This window comes from Halictus rubicundus, chromosome 15, assembly GCF_050948215.1.
Source record: "Halictus rubicundus isolate RS-2024b chromosome 15, iyHalRubi1_principal, whole genome shotgun sequence".
Classification (NCBI taxonomy): Eukaryota; Metazoa; Arthropoda; class Insecta; order Hymenoptera; family Halictidae; genus Halictus; species Halictus rubicundus.
The window spans coordinates 8970174-8982307 of record NC_135163.1 but is presented as its reverse complement, the minus strand read 5'-3'; the positions used below and the strand labels follow the sequence as shown (position 1 = coordinate 8982307).

The following is a 12134-nucleotide window of genomic DNA, read 5'->3' as shown; positions in this document are numbered from 1 at the left end:
TTGGCCAATATTCCTCTTACACGACTATCGACGCCGATCGCGAGCGAGTATCGCGCGTTCAGCCGTGCAATACCGACCGCTTTCCTTCGATTCCCCTCGCGAGTTACGCTCGCCATCCAACTTTATCGCGCCACTCTTCTGACCATTTTCGGTATACTCCGTTCCCGACGGCACGTGATCGATGCGATCCTTCCTCTCGGTGGTGCGATAAAATCGGTTACTTTTTGAGAAATTGCTCGCGAGGGGAAGCTATCGAGCTGGGTAATGGAGAGACAATTTCAGATCAACTTTTAGATTGCCGATCTATGTGGTTTAAGAGGTTAGTACTTTGGCTTCTTTCACAGCAGATAGTTTCAATCATTCAGACGTGAAACACCCTTTAAATAATTTCGTACGGCACGTGAATGCATGAGCGAGGGATAATCGGGATAGGTCCCAGTTTCTTGACTTTCCGCCGGAGGATCGTGCTGGGCCCAAGGCGATAAATTCGAGAAAACCGGCGGGACGAAAAATTTTATTGGGTCGGTATTCGGCGCGTAAAGGGTTAATGCTTAGGCGAGGGTCATATCCAGGCCCCAGGATAGGTCCCCGGAGTGTAGTGTACGGAGGTGGTGGCAATCCCGACGCAATTACCGTGCCGCTATCAGGCGGTTAAGTCGCGCGCCATGCGGCCGACTCGTAAACACGGCGGATGGTTCCTCGGATAGTCCCGACTGGATAGGGATAGGGATAGGACAGGACAGTCGGCCGATTTCGTGGCCAGATAACCTCGTGGCGGCTGCGGGAGCCGCGTAATCTTTACGACGGAGCTGGTGGAAACGTCATAACTCGTGGCCGTGGCCACCGTTCGCCGAGTTACGAGCGTTCCTCGCGCGAATAACGCGCTAATTGAATGAACGGTGAAACTGCCTCCACCCCCCTTCTCTCTCCCTCTCTCTCTCTCTCTCTCTCTCTCTCTCTCTCCCCGTTCTGTTTATCTGCGAGGCCGGATCTTCGATCCCGTCGGCTGCTTTTAGAAACGGAAGTCTCGAAATCCCACGTGTGGTATCCGTGTACTCTCGACTCTAGGCGGATATGGAGTTCGAGACCGATCTCTCCGCATACCTCGGACCTCGACGGTGTGTGTGTGTGTGTGTGCCCGGTGTTATGGCGCCGTTAACGCGATACGCGACAACTGAGACTCCTCCGCGGACCGAGATTAGGTTTGGAAGATGGAGGAAGCGTGTTAGAGATTCGAGAGGCTCGGCGCTCTTCGGGGTGAGCGCGGTTTTATGCCGGCTAATGAAATGTGGATCTTGATATCGGGAAACCCGCTTTGTCCGAGCTGGTCTCTTCGGCTTCGAATCGTTTTCTACGTTGGTATTTAGGATGTTTCGCTTTGGGGGATGAAGTTACAGGAATTAGGGGAAGAATAGAAACGTCTTGGATATTGAGAAAATCCTCCATTGGCGACTCGGTTTGATCCAGCATTCTAGGCATGGCTGTGAACGGGGATGATAATAACATTCTATCCTTCTCTTACAATAGAAACCTGATTGAAGTAGGCTGGAAATTGTGAAAATCGATTAATTCTGACAGTTAAATGTATTTTATTTTATTTTATTATATTGTATCTATGGCGAGCGTTATGTTTGTATTATTTTATTCTATTTTGATATATTGTTATTTTATTTGTATGTTTTTCTTTATCATACTTATTGTATTGAAAAGCGACAGTAGCTCTCTCTCTCTCTCTCTCTCTCTCTCTCTCTCTCTCTCTCTCTCTCTGTGTGTGTGTGTGTGTGTGTATTTAGTGGTATGCGATTTTGCGAGTTGAAGGAGATGTGATGTAACGGGATTGCAACCCCGAGGGGAACAATAAATGAATACAGAACGGAATTAATTCTGACAGGGAAATTTTGTGACTCCCACTTATTTCATGGAGACAGCGCACTATGCGCCGTAAAGAGGCTCGCAGGCGAACCATGCCGAAGAGGATCGTTACTTTCTGGCCATCCGGTGCACAGGCAACGAACCCGCAATTGTCGTGGCCTGTGTCGTTATTGCTGCACCCGGGTGCAGCCGGTTACTTCGTAATTTAGCGGCGCGTCGCGTTTGGCGGCAACGGTCCGCGAGTTACGACGCTCTCCGCGTTTGGACTAATCACGCTGATAACGCGCTCGTCCCGGTGAACTATCGCCGGTTGGAATCACGACCCGTCTACCATGCTGCTACCTTCTTCCCCCGCCTGCTGCCGGTTTTCTCCGCTGGCATCGCGAATGGCAGCCGGACCGGAGAGAGAACCGAGCCAGAGAGAACCCGGCCTCGGCAATCCGGTTGCCGAGTTGCGTGACCGCGAAAATCTATTCCTCCGTAATGCTATCTGTTATTACGGCCGTATTTACTTAACTGTATTAACGAGGCCGCCGCTGTCGTATCTAACGATCCGGCAATTGAATTAGATTGTTAATCTACCGCGTTTCGCCTTTGCTCGCCGGGAACGCACCGGGGCGATGGCATAAACTGCGCTCTGTTCGCGAACTACATTGTTGCCGACTTTCTCCAAGCTTTTCCTCGAATATTGCACCCTTTTCTGTTAATTCGAATATTGCTGAGGATCAGAGGTTAGCGGGCCGCAACATGGGACCCTGAGGAGGTCAGAGTTTATTCTAAGAAAAAGTTGCATTTTCACTGGAGGTGAAACTGATTTCCAAGGAACGATTGTTTTGCAAATATGCCGAGACACCTAGAGGATTGACGGTCACGCGGAAAGCCGCGCGATATCGCCACCGCAGAACAAAGAGTCGGAGCGGCCGCGTTCACTATCGTCGTGATGTTTCTACGCGCGCGAGATTAATTCCGCGATGAACGATAATTGACGGCACTTAGGACTAATGGAACCGATTCCGGAACGGTCTTTATAACGATCTGCGCCGATACCGCGAAAGGTGAAACGCGCGTTTCGCGAAAACGTTCCTCTCTCTCTCTCTCTCTCTCTCTCTCTCTCTCTCTCTCTCTCTCTCTCCGTAGATCCTCGTTTCAACGGGCCATTCTTCTGGTTATCTGCGGCTCCGATGTCCTCGCTTTATCAAGATTGAGGGCCATCCCGGAGCATCAATTCTGTCTGATGGGTATAACAGCGTTCTTGCTTTCACGATCCCCGTAAAAGATGACTTGTGATTAGAGTGGGGATCTTTTGCGCATTTACGGCCCGTTAAAGCTCGCAAAAATCCGACAAAAGGATCGAGCCCGGCGATATTTAATTGTGTTTCCCGTTTTATGCTTGGTGCGTTGTCACGGTACTGTTGGCGTAGGTATAGCCGATTCCTTTTTGCTCGATTAGATCGAGAAATCGTTGAAATTCGGTGTCGGTGAAATGATTGTCGGCGAGGTCAGCGTGACCCCGTCACGTTACAACTATTTCCGTAATATCGCCGGGCCCCTATCCCGCAGCGCGCAGGAAACAGTATCATTTTCAGCGAGGTGAAGGCGCTCTAATGGCGGAATAATAGAGCGAGCGCGGGGCCACAGACCGAGAAAGGGGGGCTTCGGTCGCGGGCGAGCGGCCGGTAATAAACGTCAGTGGAAATGGTCGAAGATTAGCCGAGATAAATCTAATTGACCGCGGCGGAATAAGATAATAACTGCATAAATATCTATCGGGCGTCATTGTTGTCAGCGAGGGCCGCTGCACCGCTCGGATAAAAGCGAACCGGGACAATACGTCTACCTAGGTGTTAGACTATGCATCTATATTTGTATACGCGCGGATATATGTGTGTGTATCGGTAGCCGGGACGGGACGATGCGCCGGCTACCGGCGGATAGTTGCCGGATAGATGCAAAGATACGGTGGACAACGAGCAATAATAATCTTATTCGCTGTCAATCGACAGACTCGTGTCTCGGCCCATTGAAAACCTGGCGTCGCTCTTATCGATCCCCCTTTGTCCGCGAGAAAATCCCCCCGGTCCATAGATCCTTTGTCCACGGATCGATCGAGCCTCGATCATCCTTCCCCTCTTGCTCCGTCCTCGGAGAAAGTTCTTTGAGACCGTTCCTGGAACTGCAGAAATTTTCCAAATACTCAACTCGCGGTTGTTTCAATATTTCAATATCAGAAGCGACCAGCACTAAATGTAACTTTGTGCAAAATAAAAAATTTCTTACTTATTGACAACAAGTGTACAGTCTTTCGAAGCAATGTCGTTCGCGTGAAATTCGAGCAGGGCGACACACGGAGTCGCAATTCATTGTGATTGGCTCAGGTGTAGTTGCGGGGGGGGGGGGGGCATCGAGCCTGATCTATTCAATTGTGAAACGATGAAAAGTATCACGATCTCGATTCCCCGCGGTAAAGTGAAACGATGCAGCTAAATAGGCCGGAGTCTCACGCTCGCCAGTGCATCTAGGCTTCGACGCTTCAAGGTTGCCGCGAGGATTGGTGTCGCGCTCTTGCCGGAGCGATGCAGACCTTTTAGCGATTTTGCAACGAAATCTGCGACTCTGCAACGATACTTGCGCAATCTCGCGTATTATACGTCCCCTCGAGTGTCTTCGGCGTTACGGTGAACATCTGACACGGTTAGACTGTCCTATGCTCATCCTCGCGAGAGGATCAGCCATTGTGCCAGACCAGGCTCGATCCTTTGATATTTGCGACTTTTAGATCCTCCTGATGTCAGTATTTCTTTTTCTACCCCGAAATTATTTTGTCGACTTTGTCACCACTTTCAGCCCCGAACTTCAAATTGACAAACCAAGGTGGTGCAAAATCGAATTTCCAAGGTCCCTGGTGTTGAGCCCGGAGAATGATCGATCCGATACCGCGTCGAGCTCGTCGCGCCAGCTGGATGACTATGGCGCTAAAGTATTGCGCCCTCGATCAAAGTCTCGCCTGTGGGACGGTCCAACCGATTTTCCCGGGATTCCCGGTTACGTTCGTGTTCGTCCGCGTTAATGGCGGCCGCGCTGATGTGCGGCGTCATTGATTATACGTTGCAATAATGCTTCACGACCAATTAAAATACACTGTTGGATACTGATATACTGCAAATTAACCGGCGGTCCGTTCCCGCTTAATCAGCATATTTATTGCTGCTAGCCAGTCGGCCAGAATGCGTGTAGAAAACGAAACACAGAGGGGAAAGAGAAAGAGAGAGAGAGAGAGAGAGAGAGAGAGAGAGAGAGAGAGAGAGAGAGAGAGAGAGGGAAGGACTGAAGGAGAAAGAGAAAAAGAAAGAGAAAGAGAGAGAGAGAGAGAAAGGATCTTGAGAGAGTAACAAGAGAGACGGCGCGCACGGCTCAATGTTGCAACTAGTACCAATTTCATTCGCGATACGTTTAATCCTGGCATCGAAATGACTCGGTTGCTACGCTCGTATAATAGGAACCCTCCGGGCAGCCACGCTCCGAGTCATCTCGGCCTACTAGTTTTCGTTTAGGGGGAGGGCCGAAGAGGTAACGTATCGCGGCAGACTTAACCTTTTCCCTGCACTATATCACGGCGCACCTCGTATTTCGTTCCACGGCCTGTGCCCGAGCTACGTGTCTCCCTTCTCGCGATCTCGCGATCTACCTCCGGAAATTTATTCGATCCTTCCTGTTTTTCCTGTTCCGACGATCCGGCGTGTTATTCCCTTCGTTTCCGGCGGCGAAAACCCGCGCAGACTCGCCGCGAGAGGGTTCGTTCTACTTGACCGACAGCGACGCCCTCGACAATGTTTTTTCATCGACACTATTTCCCCTATTTGCCCTTTCGTCGACATCCTGATCATTTGTCACTAGAGTGCGCTATCGCCTTTCGGAAACCGTTCATTTTCTTTTCTATTCTGGGAATAACGGTTTCACTTAATCTGTATTATCACAAAATGAAGCATAATCTGTGAATGCGACGATATTCAGATTAGGATAAATCGTAAGGGAAATTGGAGAAGGACCTTCGACGCGAAGGGTGAATGTACAGTTGCGGGTGGGACCTTAACATTGGCGATTCGGTTGTCAGGTTGCACGGTGCGCCAATGTTAGAAGACCTCAGCATATAATGTCCACTTGGAAACCAGTCTCGCGCAACTACCATGTTCCCCACCTCGAAATTCCTGTATCGTGAAAGCTTGTCTTACTAGTTCTCATCAGTTCCAGCCACCTTGTGCCTCTTCGGGGGTCAAGACCTCCTTACAACTAACTCCTGATCCCCAATCTCTTAATCCCAGTACTTGGAGACCCACCATGCGGGTATCGCAGTCTATAAATCCTTGGCTTCCAGGATTTCCATTTCTTCGGAGATTATAATCGCTCGAGGGCACTTCATACGATTTTCTTTATACCTTGGTACTGGTTGGGCCGGTCTCTTTCGCAATCGATCTGCGATCCCACTGTTCACTCACGACCATATTCTGGTCATGTATAATTTCGTTCCGGGGAACTAATCTTTAAAACCATCCCCTATGTATGAAGCTGTCGAGTATGACTCAGACATTTTAGTCACGACTAAACTTGCTTTCCTCGATTTTCCGAAAAAGGTTTCTCAAAGTTTCAGAACAAATTGAAAGTGACCATGTGGGTTAACCCTTTGCGCTCGAAGCTATTCTAACCCCAAAACGAAACATTTCTTCCGACCCAGAATATTTCCCTTCTATACATATATTTTTCGTGTTACACATACGGGAATGGTGCAATTTACTCCTACAAAACTGAAATGTTCAGTAATTGATTAAATACAACCAAATTTAATAATTTAAAAAATATTTTGAACAATGATATAACAATTCTTAGTGGTCACCATTCGAGTGCTAAGGGTTAAACATTTTCGAATTGTAGATTATCCGAGGGTCGTCCAGCTAGGCGGAGGAAACAGAATCCGGCAAACGGAAAAATGTCGCGTCGCGTTCGCGGAGCTGCCTTCTCAAGGTCGGTGGAATCCGCGTTGGACGCACCAGAAACCGGAGAGGGTGGCGAGGATCCCTGAAAAGAATGGAGAGGACTCGGTCGCCGTGACCGGGCCGCGGGTCATTAAATTCCTTCGTACGCGATTACCGTGTCCCCTCCTCGCTCTGAACCCCCTGTCTCGTTCCCCATTTTATCTCCACGAGGGATCCCGTGTTCTCTCCCCTGGCTGCAACCGCCCCCACCCCCCTCCCCTGCCCTCTCGTTCGCGTTTCACAGTTCGCGAGATCGTCGCCGATAGATACGGTCACCCGCTCGCAAACTCCGGGCTAGAGGCTCGCGAGAGATAGAAACGCGTGAAACGCGCGTTTAAACGCGCGGACAAATTGAGGCCGCGCCGAGCCGAGCCGAGCCGAGCCGATAGTGTCCGCCTCCGAAGGCGTTCCGTGCTCGCGCGTGTAATTTCGCGAGAGCGTGGGCCATTTTTCTGCACCCCACTCCGTTTCAGAAAGTTTCGGTCGAATGCAGCAGTCGAGCTGCACTGTTCTACCAGATAAAGATCACTTGGTGCAGAAATAAGTCGTCAATGCTCTTGCATTCTTTTTCACTCCTCGGGAAATTGCAATTGAATTGCCTTAGCTCGTCCATCTAGTTTATACAGTTCAGTATGAAAAATCTAGTAAATCTGCCCGGAAAGATTTTCGGAGAAAATCAAAATGTCACGATCGGATGTCCCTGCAGAGTTCTGAAATAGTATCGCGAATGTTCTCTACGGCCTGTGAGATCACCGTAGTCTTCGGGGCAATCGAATTCGGGGATTTCCTGAGAAATCTAGGTTGGTCCACGGAATCTGGAACGAATCCACGCGTTGTCCAGTCGACTCGTGCGCGCTCACCCGTTCCTGTTCCACGTGTATCGTACGCCCACGCGCGACCGATTCCGAGCACGTCGATACGGCTCTCGGTTACCTAATCGCGGCGCGGCGCTCTATCCTCGAGCACTATGCATTGTCTCTGTTTCCCCCCAGCCCCTTTCCTCGCCTTTATCCGTCTCCACCAGGGTACCTGGCCAGGATCAGCGACGCGTGTACGCAAACTTTACTCGTTCCATTAGATTTTCTACTCGGATAATCCGGCGAGCGGTGTCACGTTCCTCGACTGGTCTCGAGAGCTCGAACTCTCTGGTTACTGGATGCGAGTGATCCGAAATTCGTTCGGGTAATGATCCAACGAGCGGGATCCACCGTTGATAGCAGGAATTCGATCCAGTAAATTGAACTGAACGCATTTCGAAATTTATCGAATTCCAAGTAAAATCGTGGAGAAATTGGAAAATCTGGGAATTCTTTGGTCATCCTGTAGTCGTCTCTATAGTTTGTTTGTTATAGAAAAATTGGGATTCGGTGAATCGTCTCTGCCAATTGTCTGGAACTCAATCATCCGGCTATCGAGAGCTCAATATCAGCCACATATATCTTGTTTAACGGTTCGTCGATTGCTACAGTGAACACACGTGCAACAATCCGTTCTAACAAGCAGATTCTTTCGTTCGTCCGCAGGAAAGTCGACGAACAAACGTTAACATTTACCAAGATTGAATATTTGATCGACGATAGCCTTAACCGTCAACGCGAGACAAGGCACACGTTTAACTTTTACAATCGATCGGAGCCGGGCCCGGATCGGCTCGCGTCTCTCTCTCTCTCTCTCTCTCTCTCTCTCTCTCTCTCTCTCTCTGTCTCTCTCTCCTTCTGTGTTCGGTTTAACGATCCGCCGAGGCCGCAAATGAACCAGAAAGTTAATTCTGACGATTGATCGTCGTTAGGAGAGCATGCACGGTTGGACAAATTAAGGCGTAACGGGTAAATGGCTCGTTAACGCCGCCCCGTCACCATCTACCTCCGTTTCTCTTTCACAGTGTTCCTCGCAGAAACAAACCTCAAGAGGAAGAGATTCGTTTGATCGTTCTTTCGTTCGTTTATGGGCTGAACTAATTGATCGACGGTCCATTAAGAACGTTGTGTCACTACAAAATGGACAGTTACAATGTATGGAGCCCTGGTGAACTTTGTGTTACGCTTTGAATTGAGGTTATGTGAGGTTACGTAAATTTATGAGGTTATGCGAGGTTATGTAAATTTTAATTTTTTTAATATTAGCATTTCTAACTTAAAAATATATGTAGTACCAGCACAGCTATGTTGCTTAATTGTTAGCTATATACAGCGATCGTTCAAGTAATAAATCATACTTAAACGCATTGTTTCCTTGGTTTCAGTGGCGACAGGAACTCGAGAGGACCGATCGCGCAGAAGAGTGTGCGGCAACATTGTCGGTGAGTGGACGGATCTGTGACGAATTTTTCATCGAGTCATCGACGGTCAATTAACGCGCTCTTAATCCGACTTTTTTTCGCCTGGCCGCGGTCAATGACTTGCTGTATGACGCAAGAACACTCGGAAGTTTGTTTTACCGATCGTCAACCTTTTTCTCTCTCTGTCCCGTGACAGTTTTTTCCCCCGAATGTCCGTGATCTTGAATCACGAAACGGGAACACCGTATTCTATTCCCGAAAGAGACGACGATCGATCGGATCAACGGAAGAAATCTTCGATACTATCGCGACCATGCGGTCGCCATTTTGTGTATCGTCTTTCCAAACTCGGGGCTTGCGTTTCGCTAACATCCGGCCATTTCAGAACGCGACACCGTGAACGTATTATCGCGTTAAGAAGAACGGTCCCCGCTACTTCCAGGGTTAATGGATCGTGAAAAGCACTCGATCGATTGACGTTTCCTCTTTTCTTCTTTTCTTTTCTTCGAGCCGGACGAGGGAAGTACGCTCGTTTGAATCATTCGGATCGTAATTGTGTTATCTGGAGATTGAAATTTGTGACGACTGAAAAATAAAATATTGATTCGTGAAACGATCGTGTTCAGTTCTCAAATTCATTCACCATTGTTTCTTGATCACCCTCTATCAGTTCGTCCTAGCATTGAACCAACGATCTTCAAAAGCACATCGTCAGCAAGTAGCTTTGTCTTAAACTTACGGCGCTACTAGGGCTTTCGAATCAATATCTTTATTTTGTGCATTCACTCAGCAATCTGTTGCAATCATCTTCTAGCGGTTGGCTCTAGTACTGACTCGGTAAACCTTAATAAGAAGCTCAATTGCGCCGATGGTCATTGAAAACACATTAGCACCGACCGTGGGCTTCTCCCTCGCGTTCCCACCACTGGAACCGCTCGAGAAACCAGTGTATTTTCTAAAATCACTTAGCAATCTCTCCTGTTCATCCTGCATCAGGCTCGCTCGAGTAGCAATCCTCGAAAACCCAGCAAGAAGTCGAGCCCCAGCTCGAGAACACGGCTATTAGAGCCTACCAGTTTGATCTCCTGAACTCCCAACACCGCCTAGTCGACAGAGATCAATATTTTCATTCCCGAAACCCACATACCAACGCTCCGAGACCAGACAAGAAGCTCGAATGCATCGGTGAACCCCAATGACCCAGCGCAAAAACGATCACGATATCTCTGATGAGAGAGCGAGCCTGGTGGGAGCGAACAGGTAACGAGCGATCAGATTTCTATCGGACGGGGAGCAGTCGGTCTCGGGTTGGGTGTGGGAGAGCCTAATTTTTTCCACCGAGGGTCCCTCGGTCAAGGGTCGAAACAGTACTGGTCCCAATCGGTGTGTCAAAATAAAAATCTTTCTTTAAAAAAATAGATTCTTCAAAATAACAACCGCTAAGAGCGTCTCAACAAAATAGGAGTCACTGGAAGAAACTTTCCGACAATTTTGTACATTTTTTCGAGAAACTGCAGCGCTATGCGTCGGCGTCGGTGCATCGCCGATGAGAATATGACCCCGGCACGTTCGGCTCGGTCGCGAGTCGAAGCGCTCAGGCCCCGTGGCGCGTCTCCATGCTCTCGAATATGGCTGTGCCGGTGTGTCTGTGCGGGGCCTGGGGCCCCGTGTAGGTGACGCTGATGGTGGGAGTACCGCAAGGGTCAATCCACGGTCCGGCATTATATTCCAGCACGGCGCACGGGGGCCTTAGGAGAGAGATAGAGATAGAGATAGAGATAGAGATAGATAGAGAGAGAGAGAGAGAGAGAGAGAGAGAGGGAGAGTGGGTTCACAGCCACCACACGACGACGTTCGAACGCTTAATGGCCGGAATTTGTCTGGCCGGCAGGTACACTGACAGCCAGTCGGTAGAGGCCAGCGGCCGTGCCTGTTCTAGCTGGCAGAGACGCCAGGAGGATGCCCGATGACGGAGCACACGAACACCATGGGATGTAGGACAATTTCGCGGGAACCTTCCATCGCATTTTTGCACCGCACAACTTGCCAATTTATCGGCTTTACCGGCTACCCGGCTGAACCTTCTCTGCTCGGAACCAATGCATTTCTGAAATACTCGCCGTCAACCGGACAGTTAGTCTCTCAACGAGCGATGGGACTTGGTTCTATTTGGACCCAGAGTTGCATGTAATTTATTTTTGTAGAGCTACATTTAAAATTGTTTTCTGCCCCGTAACGTTTCGAAAAAGTGCCTTGCACTGGAAGATGAAAAAATTGAGTAGCTTTAGAAAAATAATTGCTAGGTAGGATACAAGTCCTGGGTTCGAGAGGTTCACAGGCCTCCGATAGCCAGAGGATTAGAACAAAACGATGATTTCGTGTGTCCCAGATCGCGCGTCTATCCGAGGAGTGTATCAGCTATTAGGAAACATCTTTTCCCGACATTCCGGGCACGTCTGACAAGAAGTCGGCCATTTTACACGCCACTCAGCCGATCGCTGAGATACTCAGTCGGATCTTTGACCTTCGAGGGTGGGTACCCATGAATGTCTCTCTCTCTCTCTCTCCCTCTCTCTGGGCATCTGGCAGCGCGTCCCAAGACCGGCAAAAATCGCTGGGATAGAAGAAACAACTTCGCCGTAATTAAACCATTGACGTCCGAGGTACCGTAAAGGGTCAATCCACGGTCCCTCGAACATTATACTCGGCACCGCTTAGGAACGCGCGGCCTTTCGACCGGCCCCGCATAACTGCAGTCACGCATTAATGGGTGATATTTGTCTGAACCACGGCGAACACTGACAAGTGTTTCGAACGGAGGGCGGAGAGGATGCTAACAGACTATACTCAGGATTCCTCGTGATCCGTGACCGGACCTGGTCACCGATTAACCCTTTGCACCCCTCGGCAGTTTTTTCCTTAGACAACCGCATAGCCTTCTTGGGCGAAGCTTCCGA

General features: G+C 49.3%; 1 protein-coding gene across 2 annotated transcripts in view; it reads left to right on the top strand.

Moving 5' to 3' along the window:
- Positions 1–12134, top strand: part of Sano (CABIT domain-containing protein serrano) — a 168902-nt gene that overhangs the window by 53966 nt on the left and 102802 nt on the right. For both annotated transcript variants that reach the window (XM_076800953.1, XM_076800952.1), the window contains exon 2: positions 9142–9198. The gene's annotated coding sequence lies outside the window, so the exon portion shown is untranslated. The remainder of the gene's footprint in view (positions 1–9141; positions 9199–12134) is intronic.